The sequence below is a fragment of the Ursus maritimus genome, unplaced genomic scaffold (assembly GCF_017311325.1).
Source record: "Ursus maritimus isolate PB19 unplaced genomic scaffold, ASM1731132v1 scaffold_31, whole genome shotgun sequence".
Taxonomy (NCBI): Eukaryota; Metazoa; Chordata; class Mammalia; order Carnivora; family Ursidae; genus Ursus; species Ursus maritimus.
The window spans coordinates 4,843,609-4,858,246 of record NW_024425675.1 but is presented as its reverse complement, the minus strand read 5'-3'; positions in this window follow the sequence as shown (position 1 = coordinate 4,858,246).

Below are 14,638 nucleotides of genomic sequence, written 5' to 3'. Positions count from 1 at the left end.
TCACAGGTTCCAGGGATTAGGACACAGACATCTTGGGGGAGTGGTAGTTTATTCAACCTACCGCAGCATCTAACAGAATCATAAATTGATATTAATTATTGATCCACTAAAAACATAACCCAACATAATAGTTTGTTTATAAACTTTTCACTTGTGTTCTTGTGTTAGAGAACAGTTCTCCTATATTCTGTTATAATTTTCAAAACCTTACACATGGCGTTGACAATTTTATTTAATCCCTAGGATAGAACTCCATTTTCAGAAGAAACATACACTACAGGTATCTAATTCTGGAAGATAATGAATTAATGCATGAGGCTCCTCAAAGAAGGAAATAGTTCCAGACAACTAGAAAATAGTTAATAAAAATGATTAAGAGAATCATATCTATGACTTACAAAAATTAATTGGTAAAAGGAAGATACCTGGGTAGAGAGACCAGTGGGTATATCTAAAGTTGGAATTTATTCTCCCCCCAACCCCCAAATAAGTTTATTTAAGTACAAGAGTGCGTCAAAAAAAAAAATAGAAATAGCTGTACTTGGCCACAGCAAGGTCTCCTAGGGCCTTCCCAGGCAGGTGCGTCCTTCCGTTCCCTCCCTCTTGGGGACCACGTGGCCTGCCTGCTCACAGCCGGCTCCCGCAAGCCTACCGTCCAGCTCGCGGGCCAGCGGGAGGTGGGTCTCTGTCGGCAGCTGGGGCCCCAGGGAGCTGCCCCGGGTCGCGGGGTGGGGGGCGCTGGCTGCAGGCACCGTGGCGCCGCCTCTTGTAGCAGGGCGAGGACGAGTCGGGAGTCGGAGCCCTGCCTGCGGTGCCAGGGAAGCCACCCCGCTCCTCTGTGCCTTGTTTTTATTCTTCTCTTTCCGGCTTTTCCCGCGGCTCTCGAGGCCGGCTCCGCCTTCTCCTCCTCTGACCGAGGCGCCTTCCCGGCCGAGGCTCTCCACGCGACGGTGCGGGAATACTCGAGAGCCCCAGCTTTGGCGGCCTCCTTGTTTTCTCGGAACAACGCCCTTCTGGCTGCGGAGCCACCGGAGCTCCCCAGGCCCAGAGCGGGTCCACTCGGTTCTCCACTTGCGCCCCTCCTTCCCTCCCCAGCGCCCCGGCGAGTGCCTCCGGCTCCGCCCGCCTCGCGGCCGCCAGCTCCTCCTCGCGGCTGGGTCCCGCGCCAGTCCCGCGCCGGCGGCCCGGCCCCTGGGGGAATGGTCTTCGTTCTTTCCTCTCCCTGTCCTCACACATCCACCTGTCCTCACACATCCACCCGGTCACTAGTTCCCACTGAATTCCGTGTGTTAAATATCTTCCAACTCCTCCCACATCTCTGTCTCTATTCCCCGAATTACTGGAACCGTATTCTTTTTTTTTTTTTTTTTAAGATTTTATGTATTTATTTGACAGAGATAGAGACAGCCAGCGAGAGAGGGAACACAAGCAGGGGGAGTGGGAGAGGAAGAAGCAGGCTCACAGTGGAGGAGCCTGACGTGGGGCTCGATCCCGTAACGCTGGGATCACGCCCTGAGCCGAAGGCAGACGCCTAACCGCTGTGCCACCCAGGCGCCCCTGGAACCGTATTCTGATAGACTTTTCTGCCTCGGTTTTTGTACCACCGGAGTCCTTTCTCCACGGTCATCTGATAAGGTCTTTGGTTACGTGGTAGAAATCTGAGCCTGTAAGCTCCTGCTTTAAAACTGTTACATGACTTCTCATTGGCTTTTGGATAGAGTTCTTCCTTTCTTAACAGGGCTAATCAGAAACTTGACAAATGGGTCCTGGGCTCTCTCTCCAAACTAACTTCTTGCCACTCAGCCCCCACCCACATCATTCCAACCACCTTACTTTGCACATGATAATTTCTTCTGCCCTGAACATTCTCATTTTGGTCTTTTTCCCTCTCCTTCCCCAGTATTCTCTCCTACTCTCTGGCTACTCAGAATCAACATTTCAGTTTGAATGTAACCATCTCTTCTGAGAAGGCATATCTCCTTTCTTAGAGATTTTGTGCTCTTTGAGTCAGTTTTAGATTAGATTACATTAGGTTTTCTTGCAGTTTCCTCTTCCTTGTACCCCATATTTCCCTCATTGTAACATTTATTGTATTTCATTTAGCTACTTCATTATTTTCCCCTACTTCTAAATAGACTGTGAACTCTACAAGGGCAGTTGGCTATGTTTTCTCTGGCTACTGTGTCTAAGTACCCAACACAGTGCTCGTTGCTTAGTGACCTCAAATATTTGCTGAATAAAATGTAAAAAATTGACATAAAAAATTATAAAAATGTTTGGCAATATTATCAACCATTCAAATTATCACAGTCTTATATTTAATAAACTGTATATTGTAAATGTAATGCATTTTTGATGATTATATTTCTCTGTATTTTTGGTTGTGCAGGTAATAGAAATAAATTACTGTATTTTTATAAAGGACTCAGTTGTGCATGAACACGAGAGTGGTACTCAAAGTTCATCTTCATTTTCTACCTTATATACATATTTTGATTTGTACATTTGAGTTCTTTTTCACTGCATTAATACACATATATCTATATACATATATCTACAGAAATACATAAGATTTCTTAAACAAATGGAATAATACTTTATGCATAATTATAAAACTTTCAATGAACATGTCTTAGTAATTGTTCCACAATGATACACAAAGTTCTTACTCTTAATAGTTGCATATCATTACATAGTATTTTTGCTATGTTATATATCCCAATTTATTAAACTAACCTCTGTATTGACAGACATTTGCGTTATTTAAAATTTTTAACTATTATAAATAATGCTGCAATAAACATCCTTGTTAGAATATCTTTGTGCTCATGTTTGGACATTTCTACAGGATAGATTTCTAGATGTCAAATTACTTGGTCAAAGAATAATTAAAATTTTAACTTTGAAAAATAATGTTGAATTGCTTTACAAAAAGATTTTGTTAATTGGTTTTCTCATCAAGTATCCATAAGATTGTTCCTTTCCCAAATCCTTGTGAACAGTGGATATAATCAATATTTTTAATTTTTGCCAGTTCGTTAGTATAAAATGATATCTCACTTTTAGTTTAGGTTGCATTTTTACAATTACTAGAAAAGTTAAATATATTTTCTTATGCTTATTTCCTCCGTGAACTATATATTCAATGTTCATTTTTCTATTGAGTTGTCTTTTTAGAAGAAGTTCTTTATATAGTCTTTGTCAGTTACATATGTTGCAAATATTCCTTTTAATTTTTACTTATGATATCATGCAATAAATAGAAATTCTAAAATCATGTAATCAGATCTTTCCATTTTGTCCTTGGTGAGTTTTGAGCTTTGAGTGTTATTTAGTAAAGCCATTCCTATCCCAAGTTATAAAAATTTACATTACTTTTCCTTTAATACTTTGAAGTTACTTAGCATTTGCTATTTTAATCCATTAGAACTTTTTATATGGTATGAGGTAGGAAAACAATGTACTTTATTCCCTAAATGGTAGATATATATCCAAACCATTTTATTGAATTGCATATTCTTTCACCAGTGATTCAAAATATTGTATTTTTACAACCAGAAATTTCCATACATGTGGATCTATTTCTGGGCTTTATATTCACTTTCTCTATATATTTGTTAATGTCTTTTCCAAATTTCTGCATTTAAATCACTATTTATTTTGCATACTTTGCATGATTTGATAAAGCAAATCTCTCTGTCATTATTGTTTCTCTCTTCTCTATTTATTGTAGAATTAGTCCTCCAAATTTCATAAAAATGTTGGAGTTTTTGCTTGGTATTACACTGCATTTAAAGATTAATATCTGTAGAATAGACATACTGACAATATTGACTTAACCTCTCAACCTGTTTAATTGTCCATGAAATAGAAATAACTGCATGTGTTATTTTTTTTCAAGACTTAATTTGTTTATTTGACAGAGAGAAAGCACAAGCCGGAGGAGCTGCAGGCAGAGGGAGACACAGGCTCCCCCACTGAGCAGGGAGCCCATGCGGGGCTGGATCCCAAGACCTTGGGATCATGATTTGAGCTGAAGGCAGAGGCTTAACCAACAGCCACCCAGATGCCCCACTTCATGTGTTATTTTAAGGTATGATATGATGTAATCCATGTGCAGTGCTAGAACCAGAGCCTGCTACATTAAAAACATTCGATAAATGTCAGTTATTCTAATTACTTTTATTATTAGGAACATGCCATGTCTCTCTTTTCATTTAGGTCTTTTTTCCCCTTGATATTATTCTCCAAGGAGTTATAGTCTTTTTTTTTCTTTGCATAGAATTTGCACATTTTTAATGTTTGTTTCTAGATATTTTATAGTGTAGTTGCTACTGTGAATGAGCTTTTTATTTCCTGAATCATGTTTTCTTTATTGTTTACTTACTTTCTCTCAGATATATTTTAAATGCAATAGTAAGCATTCAGTTCAAAATCCGACATAGGAATACATCCATATAAACATCATCAAAATTAAGATACACAACTTTTCTATTATCCTTGGAAGTTACACTGTGCTTCTTTTAACTTTCCACAATGAGCATTTTGATTTTTATCGTGTCTTAGGAATCTATTGCTGCATAGGTGATTACCCTAAACTTTGTGGCTTAAAATAGCAAGAAACTTTTATTCTCTCTTGTAAGTTTTGTGGGTCAGGAATTTGGGACTCCATTGTTTGGATCGTTCCATTCAGAGTATTTCATGAGACTTTGTCACATGTCAGCAAGGCCCAGGATTGCCGTGGGCTGAATGTTTGAACGGGGCTGGAGGATCTTCTTCCAAGGTGACTTATTCCCAGGGCCAGCAAGTTCCTTGTGATATGGTGGCTGGCTTCCCAGAGTGAGCAATTCAAGTGAGGCTGAGACAGAAACTGCAATGTATTTTATGTCTTACCTCTGGAAGCCACACACTGTCACTTCTGTAATATTGTATCTGTCACTTGGCCAGACATGGATCAGTGTAGGATGGGACTACACGAGATATGAAAACTAGGAGACAAGGATCATTGAGGGCATCTTGGAGGTTGACTAATATATATCAGTACATATTAGTTTTACTGTTTTTGCAATTCATATAAAGGGAATCATGCAGTATATGCACTTTTGTGTTTGGCTTCTTTTGCTTAACATAATGTCTGTGAGATTTAGGTCATTGTGTGTGGCAGTGGTTGTTATTTATGTTGCTGATTAGTATTCTGTCATATGAATGTGACACAGTTTGGTTACTCATGTTCCTGTTGATGGACATTTGTATGGTTCAAGTTTGGTACTATTATGATTAAACATTCCACGTCCATGTCATTTTGTGTATATATTTCATTACTTAGGAATGGATTTGCTCAGTCAGAGGGTAAGATTATGTTTAACTTATAAGGAATGACCAAAATGTTTTCTAAAATTGTGGTGCCATTTCACGCACTCATGAGCAATGTATGAGAATTCCAGTTGTTCCATATTCTTGGAACATTTGGTATTCAGTGATATTTAGCCGTTCTAGTGGTTATGTAGTGATATCTCACTGTGTTTTAACTTGCATTGCCTTAATGAGAAAGAGTGTTGTTGATGCTGTGTATTCATTTATGAGATGCCTGTTCAAATCTTTTTATTATTGATATGTAGGGATCATTTAAAATATTTTCTTTTTAGTCAGGTTTATTGAAGTAGATTTTACATAAAATAAATTGCAGCCACCCTTAAGCACTCAGTTTGATGAGTTTGGACGAAGGTACATAGCTGTGTAACCACTACCCCAGTCAAGATGTAGAACACTCTAGAAAACAGCCTGGCAGCTTCTGACAAAAGTAAACACACCCCTACCATATGCCCCAGCAACTGTAGCCCCAAACATTCATTCATTGAGTCATTTTAAGCAAAGCATTGATACATGGGGATTATTTTTGTATTTTGCATTTAAAATTTTACTTATAGTAAAATTGCCTTCTTTGGTGTACATTTCTGTGAATTTTAACACATGCATGGACATAACCATTGTGAATATAGATCCAGAATAGTTTCATAATGCCAAAATGCTCCCTCATGCTACCCTTTTACGCATACAATCCCCTTCCTCTAACCCCTGAAAAATGATGATCTGTTCTCTCTTACCACGTTTTTTGTCTTTTTAAGAATGTCATATAAACAGAATGATACAGTGTGTAACCTTTTAAAACTGTGTTCTTTCACAATCTTTGAGGTTCATCCAAATTGTTTTGTGTATCAATAGTTCCCTTCTTTTTATTGCTGAACAATATTGCTGAACAATATTAATGATTGTAATGATACACCATAGCTTGTTTATGTATTCATCTGTTGAAAGATAATTTATTTTCAAACTTGGAAGAAGTACAGTTTATCAACTTCTTTTTTTATAGTTAGTACTTGTCTAAGTACTAGTCAACTTATATTATAGTTGTGTCTTGTCTAGGACAACTTTGCTTATATCAAGGTCATGAATATGTTCTCTCATGTTTTCTTCTAGCTTTATGGTTTTTGTTTTTACATTTAGGTCTGTGTTGCTTTGGGCCCTCCAGGAAGCAGATGCCAAGAAGAGTTATAAGTGAAAGAGATTTATTGGGGGTTACAACTGTGAAAGTTGAAGGGGAGAAGGAGCAGGAGAGGCAGCGAAAGCTTTCAGACAATGATGCTGATCTGATACCTGTGAAAGGTGAGGGAGGTGGAAGGAAGATTAAGTAGAAAGAGCATCAGACTGTGGCATAGCTGTGAGAAAGTCTTGGGAAGTCCAGTGGAGATCTCGAGTACAAAGAATGCCCATGGCGGATTCCCACATTGGCCCAAATAGCAAGTCTTTATATCACTGTGTGCTCGGTCATGGGCTGGGGGATGCTTAAGGGGCAAGTGGATTCAGCGCAAAGGCTGAGACAGAGCCTGCGGACATCCACAGCTGGAGGCTTTCAGCAACCTGTATTCTTTGCTTCAGGTTCTCTCTTGAAGGGAGATGTGATCGGCACAGGTGAGGTCTTCCTGGCTGCCGCAGTTCATGCTTTGCTTCCCATGTATTTCTCCTTACACATTCAGGCACAGCTCCTCCATAGCTCCTATGGGCCGTTCTTCCTGAGAATAAACTTAAAAGAGGGAGCTTTATGGGCCAAATTTCAGTCTTCACTGCTGCAGTTCATTTGGGGGCTGACACATATACTTATCATATCCCTTGTCCACCATCCATTCTAAATTTCCATGTCTTCAGCTATCCCTTCTGTTGGTCATGACAGCTTACCTGGTTGTGTGGCCCAAACTCCTGAGTGGTCTCACCCCCAGACCCACACGATTCTTAGGCTAGGTTTGCTGCATTTGCTCATTCACAGTTGTAGCTGGGAAAGGGAGTACCAAGAGGCACTCAAGTGGGGATCACCTGAATTTCATATATTCCCCCCTGCTACCATCATGTAACATTAGTTCTAGTTTACCCTGATGATCAGTATTATTTATGCCTGCCAATGCGGTGAGTCCCCTTCCAGCCTCCTGGTTCCTGGACACAAGGAACCTGGAATGTCTAGGTGGCAGCCGTGGCAGCTCTAGCTTGTGGTTCAATAGGAGGTATGCCGTTTCCTTTGGGGATTTAGACTTTTAAGTTTTTGAAGTCCAGAGTTGCAGGAAGAAAAGCACAAAGTTCCTTAGTGGTTATTGGGAATGATGCCAACTGGGATATCTTCTGCTTCCATCCCTTGGTTTCCAGACCCACGTATTTCACTGGTTCTTCTGGGGTGGAATGGGCACAGTTTAATCAACCTGCCACCAAATGGCCGGCTGGTCTCCTCAAGGAATAGTGTCACACTAGGTTACCGGCCTCTCTGGCTGTCATGGTGGATATGCAGAGGCAACTGAAGCTTGATTGACCTTGGTGAAAGGAAATCCATGATTTTGGACTGATGTGTAGCCTCCATCTCTCCTACTGTGACCACTTCCGTCATGTGCCCCGTGTACCAGGTTTGGTATGAATGAGGACAAAGATTGGCTAACATCAATTAGCTATTTAGTTTTATCTACTAAGTTGTTCAGTGCTTCTTCTGTGATGATGTCTTCTAGTAGGTAATGACGTGTGATATGGAAAATTTCATATCTATCCACATGCCTCCACTTAAGATCTTGTCTCTGACTTTTTAGTTTTTTTCCTTCTATGCCCTTGATCAGCAGGCCAAACAATTTGCCACCACCCATGAGTCCACATATATTCTTATCTTGAGCCACTTCTTCCTTGCAAAGTGGATAAACCAGACATACTGCTCACAACTACTTCCATTAGGAAAAATTTCCTTCAACACTGTCATTCAAGATCATTCCTAACACTGGCTATAGTAGCCGATATATATATATCTACCATCTGTTTTTGCCTTGTACTTGGTAACCCATCTGAAAACCAATCTCTGGATTTTTCTCCTCGTTCAGCTGGTAGTGGAGGGTGCCCATAGAGCCATTGATGTGAGGCTTGGGGAGAAGCATTGGTACAACAGTGGTGACCGACATGGAGGTACAGTCTGCCTCCTCACATAAATTACTCCTGCCCTCTACTTCTATTCAGGCTTAATCCCAGATGCACCTTTTCCATCTCATGATGAACTGCTGCTGGGTTCACTCATTTTTATGAATTGGTGGATCTGAAGAACCCAGTTCATAATGGGCAATTTTTGACACATACATTCTAGAGGGTGGGAGATTAAAAACCCTTCAAAGATTTTGGAACTCACCACTTCAGTAAATAGTTTAAAGATCCAATGGTCAAAGGCATGTTAGGGCATCCACTTCAAAGGGTATAATTTTTTGTTGCATTTCTGCCTACTACAGTGTTTTCCAACCGTTTTGTCATTAATGCTCTGCTAAGGAAATTTTTAGGATTATTTTTTCTCTAACTACTTCTCCATCATGGAATATTAATAGCACAGATATAGTGCATATTTGCTAAGGTAATATAGCCTTTGGAGGACCACAAACCATTATAAGGTATAAGATATTTTTTGCCCCCTAAGAACTAGGTTTTTCCACCTTGAGGATGATATCACTCCCAGTAAGAATGGGGAGTGTACTTACTATGAAGAAGGAAGTACACTATCTGGTGGATCTCTTTGGGTTCTGGTGGACACATTCGACACTTCCAAGTACTGATCCAGCACATACTATATGTGACATGGCAAGCTGTAACATTCAAGTTGGCCTGGGAAGAAAAGGTCTAAGGCTGTGATGTAAGCTGTACTGCTCCTTGGACAATACAATCTGACATTTTCTGATTTTGGAACTATCAATAATGGAAAAAGATGCAGTGTGGAGATTATGGCAAGCCCAAGTGGATAATCACAAATTTAAGGAGGTACTTTCTGGGTTGTGCAAGTGCAGGCTCCGGACCCGAGAGTAAGTGCCTTCTTAAATGTTCCAATCCTGTTCCTGTCTATGTGGGTCAAGCTCCTTGGACTATTGACCTTGTTGGCTATAAAGTAATCTTGGTTACTTCTGTTTTGTTCTAGAAGCTTTATAGATTTAGGTTTACACTTAGGTAGGCTGATGATCCATTTTGAGTTAATATGTATTTATGGAGCTGTTTGGAGATAGTTCTCCATGGTTCTCTCTTGCTTCTGCATATCTTCTGATAGATTTTGTTCTGGATACCTTTCCAAGGATGTTGGTATGGCAAACAGCTTTGGAAAATACAGCATCTCTCTCTGGGACAGAGGGCAGATTTGTTGGCTGTTCATGATAATAAAGACAATTCTCCTCACTGGAAAATGGATGAGAAGATTTGCTTGCAGCACTTCTAGAGAAGACCGGGGCTTCCTAACCAGTGAGCCCAACTCACTGAGTGTGCCGGCATCACCTAGCTATTGTTGCTTTGCCTTGTAGGAGTTGGGGCTTGGGGAGCCAGCACAAATATTGTTATACTGGTTGCTGCTATTGCTGTGATTAATAAGTGGTCCTTCATCTCTAGCCCAGGAGTCTCAAATGTTATGCCAGTGTCTATGATATTGTGGCAGGCTGACTTGTTTTCGAGCAAATAAGGAAAATTGTAGACCTTTCATTGTTCTTGACAGTTTCAGTGAAAAAGATGGAATACTGACAAGACCTGTTTTTCTGTAATAGGAAAGACAAAGGCCTCTCCATTTAATGTGATTTGAGGGATGTCCTTGGGTCATCCTTTAGTAGCAGCTATATTATTCAATCACTCCATCAAGCAATAAATAAGCCTCTACTTTGATCCCTGTTCCTGAGGAGGGAGATGGTTGGGAGGGAGGTAGTTGCAGGCCATGTACTGAGAGGTAGGGTCAAAGGTAGCTGCCAGAATGGTAGATGACTTAGTTGTTCTTACTCCTTGGGGTGGGGGCTGGAAGGACAGTTTGATGGTTAGCCTCATACCTGCCCTGTTGAAACAATTGGTACTAAGATCCATCCCAGGTTAGAGGAAGGTTCTGATCCTCTTTAAACAACGCTTACAGAGACACATGTATACACCAAATGCAAAAGGAGGGAAATTTGTGACCCCTATGGGGAAAAATCATGCAAATCTTTAGAACTTTGGCTTATTAGCTCAGGAGATGAGGGGGAGGGACATATAATGTTTGTTGAGGAGGAATGACCGTAGTTTGGCCCTCTTATGGCTCAACTGCTTCTGAATTCCATATCAAGCCAATCTTAGATGATTTCAGAGATGACAGTACAAAGTCTCTGAGTTATTTGAGATTTTTTTTTCCGGCCATAAGGGCCCTCTTACTAAAAGTTCCTTCAAACAGAGAAAATCCCACGGGAAATCATAGAGGCTTCACTGTGTAGTGTTCCGGCTCTTACTGCCCTGCCTTGGGTCTGTACTCTCCCAAATACTGGCCCACATGGGCAGAAAGAAGGGGACATAATGGGTCTTTATAAAAAAAAAACCCTTTGGATCTCTTGTTTCTGACTGATTCTTCTAGATGAAAAATTTGGGTGAGAGTGGAGGGCAACTGGAAAGAAGTTATAGTAACAAGAATGGGACACATTAATTTTGTGGCAATAGAAAGATAGGAAGAAAACCTAAGCACCTGGGGATAGGAACGCAAGCAGTGGGAGGTACTGGGAAATGAAAGAATATTAATATTCTTTTATCTTTTAGCACAACTCCTGGACTCGTCCTCACAAGGACAATATCTTGTTCAGCTCTCCCAAACTATTACAAGTTCTTTGAATTGGCTTTTTTTTTTAAAGATTTTATTTATTTGTCAAAGAGACAGAGAGAGAGCACAAGCAGGGGAAGCAGCAGGCAGAGGGAGAAACAGGCTCCCCACTGAGCAAGGAGCCCAGTTGTGGGATTCAATCCCAGGACCCTGGGATCATAATCTGAGCTGAAGGAAGGAAAACACTTAACTGACTGAACTACCCAGGCACCCTGAATTTAACTGACTTTTGAATTGCTATCTGCCAGATGGCTTTGACTACAATTTGATTGCTATTCTCTTAATCTTACTTCTCAGTATTAGAAATAGCAGCAAATGGCCCCAGCTTCTTCACCTCCTATGCAAAACCTTATGAAAATTTTTGTGGTCTTTCTCACACACATTCCCATACCTATTATTGATGGACAAATCCCACTCAACTGTTATTATAAACAAACAGAACAATTGGACTGACTGCCATTATGCAGTCCCTCCAAAAAACAAGTGTTCTCAATAATTTGAACAGAAGACAGAACCCTAAAGTGTATCAGCGGCTGGGAGGCCATGTTGGAGCCACTGTCAACTGTGTACTATGAGAGCTACAGATGCCACCTGGGGGAAGGAGGGCATTGCTCTACAGCTGTAAATAAGACTTTATTCCCGGGGGCACCAGGAACTCCTCTGGAACTCTGCTTTTTGTTTGAAGTCCTCCAACTTTATTCTTTTTCAAAGTTGTTTTGGTTATTGTAGGTTCTTTTCATTTCCAAAGGTATTTTAGCATCAGGTTGCCAATTTCTTCAAAGAGCCCTGCTGGTATTTTGATTGGGATTGTTTTGAATTTATACATTAAGTAGGGGAGAGGTGACATCTTAACGTTATTAAATCTAATTCGTGAACACCATGTAGCTGCATTTATTTAGACCTTTATTTTCTCTCAGCAATTTTTTGTAGTTATCAGTATAGAGGTTTTGCACATTTTTGCAGCATTATGCATAAATACTTCATATTTTTGATGCCATGGTTAGTGGTATTTATGGTATTTTACTTCCTCAGTGTTCATCAAGGGCATACAGAAACATAATTGATTTTTGTATTTTGATCTTGTAACTACAACAAAGTTAAACTTATTAATTTTTGAAGATTTCATCAGATTTTCTACATAGATCATTTTGTTTCTTTATTAAAAATTTCATTTTTCTTCCATTCCGGTTTGAATTCTATTTCTTTTCCTTGACTTTTGCACTGGTTTGGACTTCCAGTAAGTCCATGGTTGAAAAGAAGTAATGAGAACAGACAGCCTTACCTTGTTCCTTATCATAGGGGGGAAGCAATCAATCTTTACCATTGGATATGTTAGCTGTAGGTTTTTCACTGATGCATTTTATCAGGTTAAGAAAGTTTTTATTTTGGGTTTCGGATTTAAAAAAATCTGGAATAGATGTTGGATTTTGTCAATTACTTCTTCAGCCCCTCTTTAGATAATCCTATGTGTGTGTGCATACATGTGTGTGTTTTAGCCTGTAAATATGATGATTTCATTGATTATCATATATTAATGCAACCTTGCACCCCTGGGATAAACCCCACTTGGTCATGACTAATATATATATATTATATATATATATTATATATATATATTATATATTATATATATATAATAAAAATCTCTCCTCCTTTGCCCATATTTTTACTTCTTTTTTGTACCTCAATGACCATCTTGTCATGACATTATATATATATATATATATATATATATATATATATAATGATATATATGTAATAAAATCTTCCTCTTGCCCATATTTTACTCTTTTGTAGCACAATATATATTATATATAATATATATATTATATATTATAAATATATATATATATTTTGGTTCAATTTGCTAAAATTTCATGAACAATTATTGCATATATGTTCAGGTGGGATATTGACCTGTAGTTTTCTTTTCTTTAATGTCTTTGGTCTTGGTGTTAGGGTAACGCTGCCTCTTAGAATGAGTTGGGAAGTATCCCTGGATCCTCTGCAATTTTCTGGATGCATTTGTATAAAATTTGTATTGTTTCTTCTTTAATGTTTTATTACTCACCAATGATGCTATCTGGACCTGGAGTTCTCTTAGTGGAAAACTTTTCCTGATTTTTTAACTACAAATTTAATTTCTTTAGATATAATGGTATTCAGGATATCTTTTTCTTGTTGAATGAACTTTGATAATTTCTGTCTTTCAGGAATTTATCCATTGTATCCAAGTTGTTGAATTTTTGGGCATAAAACTGTTCAAAACCTCCTTTATTATCCTGAAAAACTCAGCCAAGCTCCCGCTCCTAGCGCAGCGCCCACCTCGCCGGCGGGGGCGCGCGCGGCGGAGGGACGCGCGCGGCGGAGGCATCCGTGACGCGGCGTCAACCGCCAACCCCGCGGCTTTGCGCCTGGCCTCCGTCGTTGCGGCCGCCTCAGGGCGCAGAGGCCCGGCCTTTCCGCCCAGATGTCAGTTTGTAAAACAGCAGGGCTGGAGTCTGCAGGGTTTGCAGGCTTCCGCGCGGTAGGAAGTCTGGGAGGCTCGGCATTTCCAACTCTTTCACCTCAGAGCCCTCTTCGTCCGGGCAACACCACCCAGTAACGTGGCTTCCCGCAGCCTCAGCAGGTACACGGACTACCAGGCGGGGAGGCGTGCGCGGTCCTTCCCTCATCGGATTGTGAGCGTTGGGTTCTCTGGCAAAAGCGTTTCCTTTCCCTCACTCGGTGGCAGTGGTGCCGCTGTTGATGAGAAATCTAAGGCAAATCAGAGCTTTCCTACCCTGTGCCCCGCACCCCATTTCCTCGTGTACTGTGTGGTTAAAGGGTTTGAGGTGAATCCTTGACGGAGGACCGGAAAACTTTTGTCTCTGTGGTAGCAGGTGACTGTAAACTTGGGCAAATTTGTGGTGATACAACGTACACCCCCTAGCATGGTCAGGAGGGTTAGAGGAAGAGACTACGTAGAATCCTTAAACATTTTCTTGTCAATACAAGCGTTTACTCCCTGTAACCTTTATTCGTATACGCATGTGAATTTCATGGATCCATCGATGAGGTGGTTTTGTAGCACCTGAATGGGCCGTCTTTTTCTTAATTGGTTTCTTGACCTGGCCGGCATCCCTGCCTTCCTATCTGGTACCACAGATGAACGTAACCTGTGCCGACCTTACGTGCACGGGAGCATTTGTGCGTGAAAACCCATTTTCCCTTGTTCACTCCAGGGTATCATCCCATCAGTTTCCTTCTATGCCAGTAAACACATTTTGCTTTCTATTGGGTCATTTCCATCGGCGTATGTATTAGTTGCCTAGCGCTGCCTAAAAAAGTACCACAAACAACAGAAATCTATTCTCTTTGACTTCTGGAAGCTGAAAGCTGAAAAGTGTGGGCAGTGTTGGTTCCTCCCGGAGGCTCTGAGGGAGAATTTGTTCCATGTTTCTTTCCTAGCTTCTGGAGGCTGCTGCCAATGGTAGGTGTGCTTAGTTTGTA